The sequence below is a fragment of the Triticum urartu genome, chromosome 5 (assembly GCF_003073215.2).
Source record: "Triticum urartu cultivar G1812 chromosome 5, Tu2.1, whole genome shotgun sequence".
In the NCBI taxonomy this organism is placed as follows: Eukaryota; Viridiplantae; Streptophyta; class Magnoliopsida; order Poales; family Poaceae; genus Triticum; species Triticum urartu.
This window is the reverse complement of record NC_053026.1, coordinates 543,820,029-543,828,239: the sequence shown is the minus strand read 5'-3', so window position 1 is coordinate 543,828,239 and position 8,211 is coordinate 543,820,029. Positions and strand designations below refer to the sequence as shown.

The 8,211-nt window shown below is 43.6% G+C and overlaps 1 pseudogene; it reads right to left on the bottom strand.

Annotated features, from left to right (window-relative positions):
* Positions 1 to 6,943: 6,943 nt before the first annotated feature.
* Positions 6,944 to 7,928, bottom strand: LOC125505955 (annotated as a pseudogene).
* Between the last annotated feature and the right edge of the window lie 283 nt (positions 7,929 to 8,211).

Here is an 8,211-nt window from a genome sequence, read left to right as displayed (position 1 = left end):
AGGATGGCGCTTCCTCCCTAGCAAATGGGATCGGAGGAAGGGGCTCTACGTCATGAATGTCGGCGAGGCAGCGGCCGAAGGCGAGCCCGACGGTGAGCACGGGTGTTCGTCCCATGAAATAGGCGGCCACGGAGGGCGGATCTGAGGCCACCCCAATCGCCGGTGGCCCTTCCTCCCATCGCTCATCGCCTCCATTCTCTCTCTCCTCTAAATCTTTGTCGCCCCTGCCTGATTCTGGCCGACGCCATCCGGCTCTCGCATCGACCACCACCAGCACGGCTGCGAACGAGGCGCAATCGCAGACGCCGCCGCCGCCATCCTCATCCACCTCCTCCACCATCCTTCCCAGCCGTCGTCGGGGGCACCCGCCATCTGCGCTCTAGCCCACCCGCTCCCTCCTATCCCCTCCCCCTGCCTGCCAGCCTCGTGATCCACCGCACAGATGGCAGGTACTACAGCGACCTCCTCCCCAGCGGATCCGGCCTCCTCCGATGGAGATCCATCCTGGGCACCGCCTTATTCTCATGCGTGCACGTCTATATCAACGTCTCATTCCACCTCACCTGAGCCTTTACCTTCCCACCTCTGCTTCAGATCAACATCACTTTGCAAGGTATGTGCTTGATTGTTCCGAACTGGATCGATGGATTGTGCAAGGTACTTTGGGTGTCGTCATTGACGGCAATTGTCACGCCATGCTACCATCGGAGGGGTCCCTCATCGATGATTAGGGTCTTCCGAACTGCACGAGCTCCATTGAGAAGGATGTTTTTAATTCTGGTTTTGCCTACATGCTTTCTTTGCCTGTATCTACTTAGCTAATGTCTTCTTATAGATAGTAGCTGCTGAAGTGGTGATCAAAGTTGTTCACTATAAGGAAACAACCATGATAACAAAAGTGTATATTCCCTGACCTTTGACCTGAAGTACTTTTTCATTAGAAACTTGCAACAGCCAGGCATTGAAATTAGCAACAGCTTCGTACGTACTGAACTAATTTGCAGCAACACGTACTAAACTACCCCACTATGGACTACATATATTTAGGAACGGAGGGATTAAAACTCTAGCAAACAGCAAACATGATCTCCTCTTCCAGTAAGCCAGTGGTAACCATCTTTGTCCCTGAATTACTGGACTGCTTAGTGCTTACAGAAGTAAGCTTGTTACTTTTTTTGTGATCTCTTGCAGATATGTACAATATATTATGGGGAGATTGCAGGAACTTCTGAACCGGTCGTCCAACAGTAGGTTCGTACTTCATACCAGCATGATGGTGTGTTAGGTTTGCTTCACTTACTACTTGTTCGATTAGAATCATATTGGTGCCGTTGTGTCCAGGATATGAGTGAATTTTTGTGCATTTGGGCTGTTAGGCATGAAATGCAGGAAGTTTAGGCAGTACGGCCTGAAGATTCCTTAAGGTTAACCGGAAATGACTACAAACTTGTTTAATTCTGTAGGTGCAGGTGCTGCCGGTTGATGGCGGCCTAACCATGAGTGTAACTGAAAGTGAACTAGGGCGATGTGCGGAAAAAAAAATCTTAGCACATAGGCTGAATTTGTATACTACTTCAAATTTATTAGGTAGTACTCCCTCCGTATGTATATCACTTCCGAAAACAAGTTCGGGTTATTAGGTAGTACTATTGAATTTCAGGATTGATACTTGAAGATTTTAAAAGGTTACTAAATTTTGTACCAACTCTACTGTTATGTATAGGAAGAACATGCTCTAAAATATTTATAATTCATATGAAAGTGATCATTTGATTATTAAATCATGCCCCTAATAAGATAAGTTCTTGTCACTTATTTCTTGACAAATTTCCATTGTTCAGGTTCTGACTTCATTTGTTGAGCTATTTTAATTTTTGTATGAGAGAAATGAAAAACTTTATGACTGGTATGTTGAAACTTTGATCAGTTCATTGTGGAATAATGGCGGTGATTTGGATTCTTAACTAAATTATGATAGGCTTCCATTTTGGCGGCTCTGATTTGGTTTTATGTGTTTTTTTGTTACCAGGTAGAAAATACTTAATGCTGGTATCCCAGAGTTTTACTTACTGGATATAAATAGAAATGAGGCTTATTTATTGAGAATTTTAGCTGTAGTGTGTGTCAGTGCCCTTGTACTTTTCAAGTGAAACCTTGAAGAAAAGCATAATGAAGGTTATGCTGATAGCGGTGGCGCGGAAAGAATATAAAATTGAGGGTACAAAAGTATTAGGATCTCCATGCCGGCAAATGTAGTGTGTTGCACTGATTGCAATTACTTCTTTGCTGTTATTTGTTGTTACTGCCATAGTTTATTTTTTGTGCTTATCATAGCTCATGAATACACGTGAGTGAAATTGGGTATAGTATATATGCATTCTTTCGGAGTTTTAAGAAGGATAGCATAGAAACATTTCTTAGGGTTGTGGCATAGTTGTGTGGTACTTCTGCATTTGCAGCATTTACATATCATGTAATTACAGCTTAATGCAAGCATTGGAATTGGTTATAGATTTCCTTTGATTTAAATTTCTGAATGTTAACAATAATGACAACTTGTGACATGCCTAAATTTAATTTCCATTGAGATAGAGTGGGCTCTGGATTATGAGATGGAATGCAATTAAAAGCCATCTGATCTGGCCATGGTTGGTTGTCACAGAATCCTTGATATATGTTCTACTTTGACTTGGAGTGTGCGGCTATGATATTGTAAGTGATGAGTTTTTTTAGTGCTGCAGGAGGTCAGACAGAGGTAGAAATTTTTAGTGCCAAATGAAATAGGTGGTAATTATTACACTCTTTATTTGCAAAAAATGAGACTGAAACAATGCTAATTTAGTATGTTCTGTACTTGTAGGAAGGCTATGAAGGAAGTGTTCTTCCCTTATTTTTATGAAGGTAAGGTCTTGTTATTAGATTCCTGCTACTCTACATTGCTTGACTGCTCTCTTTTATCAGTTCATGGCCTTAGGGTCCATCATTCTCTTTCAACACTTGATGCTTATTTACTTTTCTTGGGCGGCTTCTTTTCGATAGTCATCTGATTTAAAAATTCGAGCATGTGTCACTTTAGTATGTTTCAGTTTCAGCAAAAATCCGATGATTCTTCCGTGGGGATAGCCAAAGTCAAGATGTCGACTACAGACTCGTCGCAGACTTGCAGTGAACCTGGATGCGGCGAGCCTGATTTGTGGATCGATGGCGGGTCTTGACTTTGTTAGGCTGGGATTGGATGGTTGCGGAGGGTGGTGTGCTTGGTTGGGTTCCCATGGAAGAATGTGGCCTCCTCGTGGATCTGGTCATGCCCATCCTAGAGAACATTGTGTCCCTAGCTCCCTCGAGGAGCAAGGACAGTGCAAGCGGCAGCAGGGGGTAGGGGTAGATGTGGGGAGGGATGTCGGTGGCTGCTCGAGGTCATCATGATGAAACCCTTGACGTCCCATCTTTATCAATGGAAGTGGAAGAGCACGAAGTCGAGATTGGATAGGAGTTTGAGTTTTTTTTTGGCACCGATCGGTTCCCCACTTTAGAGATGTATTTTTTTTGCGTGCGAGCAAACAGTGGGTTGATTCTAAAAGGGATAGGCACTTTTCAACAGAAGTGCATGACGGACCAAAAATATGACCTCATTTTATTCGTTTGATAGATATCGTATTATTCGTTGTTGTTCGTTCGGTGAAATTTCATAATATTTGATTGTTGTGTTTCTAATTAGAGCACCCCATAATCACCCAATATGAGGGGATGATAAATGAAAGATACTGATTATAAATTTTGAAGAGCCCGTGGCAACGCACGGGCGTTATACTAGTTAAAGTTACAAGATAAGGTGAAAAAGATTTAACTGGAAAGAAAAGAGGAAGGGGGCCCACACAGTGAAACTAGGGGAAATGTTTGGGGGCAGGGTCTGTATCACACTTTAACTACCATCCGTAGGTGTAAGTTTTTTGCTGTGTTTGTGACGGCCGATCATGTTGCCATGTGCTATCTATTGCCTAGGTGGCGCTGGTGGATAATACAACGACGACATTCTCTGTGACACCGACGAGTGGGGTATGTCCACATCTTCAAAATCCCGGTGGACTCGATTGAACTTGCCTAGTTTTTTTCTTTTGAAAAAGAAAAACTTTCTTTGCTCAAAACGGGACAACACCCACAATACCACCTATGTGTCAAATCGTATTACGAAATTATAGAAGCAAATAGAGTGAGAGTTTATTAGCAAAACAAATTACTGTAGTAAAGTACGACTCCTCCACCAGTACGACTTCTCCACCATCGTTCTGAGTTGGTACGACAGACTTGTAGGTCCATTTTGCATCTACCATTTTTACAGGAAAAAAAAGATAAAAAAATTGAATTGGGATCACTCCTCTCACTGGTTATTACGAACCATAGAAAAGGCTAAAGCCCATCCTAAAAATAAAAATACCCCCCCAAAAAACCAGTGACCTGTCAATTCTGTTAACTACAAAAAAAAAATTAACTGTAATAATTTGAGCTAAATATGTTCGTACGACCACAAAAAAACATTAATCATTGATAAGCCAAAGTCATGCGGTCCTAGAGACCTCTTGTCAGTCTCACATGAACTGAGATGCCAGACAGCTAGTCATCTAGCAGTATGGTAAACATTTCACTGGATCATGTGGCAATGGAAACCGAGGAATACCTAGTGGAAATCATTGTGGTCAAGACGCCGATGATGGTGTTGCAGCTTCAGCACCTTGAGACACCCCTAGAAGGTCGAATATCCATCGTCAAAAATACTGGAGCTCTTCATCCACAAGTGAGTGACCAAGAGTTGGGCAAGTGTGATAGCATACATGTTCAAGGAAAAAAGCGATGAAGAACAATATAGTTAGCGAAGCTTAAAAATCAAAGCTCCAATGTTGAAATTCATCTGGTTGTGTACCACCTTGAATTCGCAGGCCATGCCAAGCTCTTGGAGAAATGTGCATCCAGCATGCTCGGCTTCAAAAAGTACCGCCCCATCTGCCTTCCCATGGAACCATCAAACCGGCGTCTGCAGGTTTTTAAGAAATCAACGACAACACATTTGCTGGAAGATTTTGGTATGAAATATGTTCAGTTTAATCATGGTTGCTGGGCTGTTGTTACCTTTCTGGCTTCAGTTGCCACCCTGTCCGCAAATGATTTGCTCAGAGGAACTGAACCACCGAAAACAACACACCCACCTAAAGTTTTGGGGAGAGCTGAAAACTTGCTATGGCTAGAGCACCTGCGAAAGGCAAATGGAAATCAAAATTTTATGAGTGCTATCTTGACACCAGAGATGATAGATGCATATTTCAGTGCTTCACCTCAGTGGCTCAATCCACAAACAAATATGCTTGTAGGACATGTTCAGGCAGCCATCTCTCTGTCTAACATTTCGCGCACATGCTCAACAGCTTCTAGGACTCCTTCCTCATCTCTAACAGTGGTCTAAGAAACAGAGTGGGGATGATGAGCAAAGTAAATAATAATAATGCTATAATAACAAAATAGGTATTAACCTGTAAATGTTTAGAAACTAAGGTTAGTTTATCTATTCTTTGTCCCATTCTGAGTTCTAAATACTCTGCTTTTGTAAGTTGTTCACTGATGCCCTTGAATTGTCATGTGGATTCTAACAGGGTCAGTTTGGTGCAAAAGGTCCATTATGATGCAAAGTGCTCAAAAACTTCCTCTATCTTTTAAATCTTAAAATTGATGAGAAAATGATGTCATGCTGTTATTTAGTAACAGTGCAAAAGATAGTAACTTATTATTCTTGAACAACAGTCCTATAAATTGAAGCAAGCAGATTGCAGCCTCGGCAAGTAACACTAGCCAGTTTTCAGCAGTAACGCAGGCTGCTCTGGATCAACACATATATACTGCTGACGAGAGACTGCAAGTGGCTACAGTATTCTTAAATGACTCAACGGTAAGCGGTCATTTCAGCAGGGTAAATTGAGCAGAGAATTACAGCGGTTATGGGAAACTCCAGGATGCCGAAACACCGCAAATCGGTCAACCAGCAGGATGAGATCACATCACATATATGTTTCCCCCATCGAATCATTAACAAAACTTGGGCACGATTCGGGCAGCAGGTGTACATACCTTAGCAGGCGAAAACAGGCAGGTTTGCAATTTAGATTTAGAGGAAAAACAGTTATGTTTGGTATTTCAAATCAGAGGTACAAATAGGCATGTTTGTAATTCAACAGAAATTCAATAGTATGAAACAATTTTGTTCCTGTTGCAATTCAAATGTGTGTCTAACTTCTGAAATAGAATGACTTATGACATCAAATGTAACATGCCACTGAGTAGGAACCAGAAGTATCCTCCAAAGGTCTCAAAACTCCGAAGGAACAAAACTCTGGCAAATACGCCCAAACTCCCGAGGAGATATATATACACTGAAGATCAACCTGCTAGGCATAATCTACCTTGGGCACTGTAACAGATGTTATGTTTACTTATGATAGTGTATAATTAGCACTATCAATAGACTAACATTCCATTGTTGTTTGCCTACAGTACCAATGTACATGGTTATGGCCTGCAGCCCATTGATGTTAGCCTGCCTAAATTGTAGATTTACTGGACTAATAAAAAGAAGAGCACAAAAAGGAAAGAAGATAAGGATAAATATCAGCACATTCACAAGATGACAAAAAGCTAGGATGGATTCACATATAGGTCTAGCCAACATATATAATTATCAGCAATTCACAGGAAGCTGGCATGGATTCATATAATATAGGTCTAGCCAACATAAATTCTGATGAACTTACTCATTCTCCTCCCGAATATATGTGAAAACTTCAGGACAAGACAACATGATCTAAAGGACAGCAGTGCATATCACATAAATACATACATATATAAGCTATAAGGACAGCAATACATGCTCTCTAGTCAGGCGGTCAGACATTTCCTCTGTCTAGGTGAAGTGCTTGATGTGCTCCATGCAAGCGTCTCTCAGCTTGCTGCAACGATGCTGATCGGCAAGAGCTAATGTGGCGACGACACTCTCGGCCATCTAGACCCTTGCAGAGGATGGCCTCACACATCAGCTTGAGCCTGTCCATGGCATACCTATATGCAGCCACAAGCAGATGCCTGATCACCTCCCTCTTGTCATGGCTGTCAAGGAGGTCATCCATGGCAGGCAATGAACCTGTGTATATGAAGTGAAGAAATGCTCCGAAGACGGCGGGCTGCATGTCCACAACCTCAATGCACTGCTTCTCGGTGTCGAACATTGCCATTGGCCCATAGAGCTCTGCTTGGAAGACCGGAGACCGCATCGCGAGCACGATCTTGTGTGCCTAGAAGGTCTCCCCACTGACATTGATCACCAAGTCCGCTCTTTTCTTCCCCTCAAGCAGCCTTGCGAGATTATTTGACAGGTCAGAGGGCGGCACCCCGATCTCGGGTGCCTTGGTGGTCTTGGTCGCCACGGCCGGTATTTTCTTCAGAAGAACAGTCACATCGCACTGGATCACGATGCAGTCATCCTGCAGGTACGGGGATGCCTCCAAGAGGTCTCTCTTCATGAACATGTAAGCCCCCCTGACATGGTCGTTCTTGCAGGAGTCGAACGCCGGGAAGGACAAAGGCCGGGAGAAGATGAGTGACGACAGACCGGTGGCCCGGTTGGTAAGCCTCAAGTCGTAGAGCGCCCTCACGAGCTCGACGCAGACTGAAACGTGGTCCTTGTATTCAGAACTGAATCCGTCGGGGTAGTAGCGGAAGCACCAGTCGTAGCCGCCGATGGCGAAGGTGGCAGATCTGATGAAGTTGCCGACGCCGAGGCCATTGTGCAGCCTGTAGCCAGCGACCGTGAACACGTGTGTGCCCCGTGCCGTATCCAGGATGCACGCGGAAGCCGTAGTCGCCGAAGTAGGCCTCTGCGGTGCCGTCATTGCCGGCGCTCGTGCGGAGGGGAAATTAGGGCGGCGGCGGCGACGATAGGGTTTTTGGCAGCTACCGAACTCTGCTATGCTCGAACTCTCCTCTGTTCTGCTCTACAGCTGGACCATGGGCTGCTACCACTTCGGCCAGTTCACTCAAATCCCAACTCAGCTCAGGTACTGTAGGCAATTATCACAATTGCCACTCTTAGTTTTTGACAATTATCATAATTGTCACTCTATTTTTTTTGCTTTTGTCATGAAATGGCAATTGTGATAATTGTTAAAAACTAAG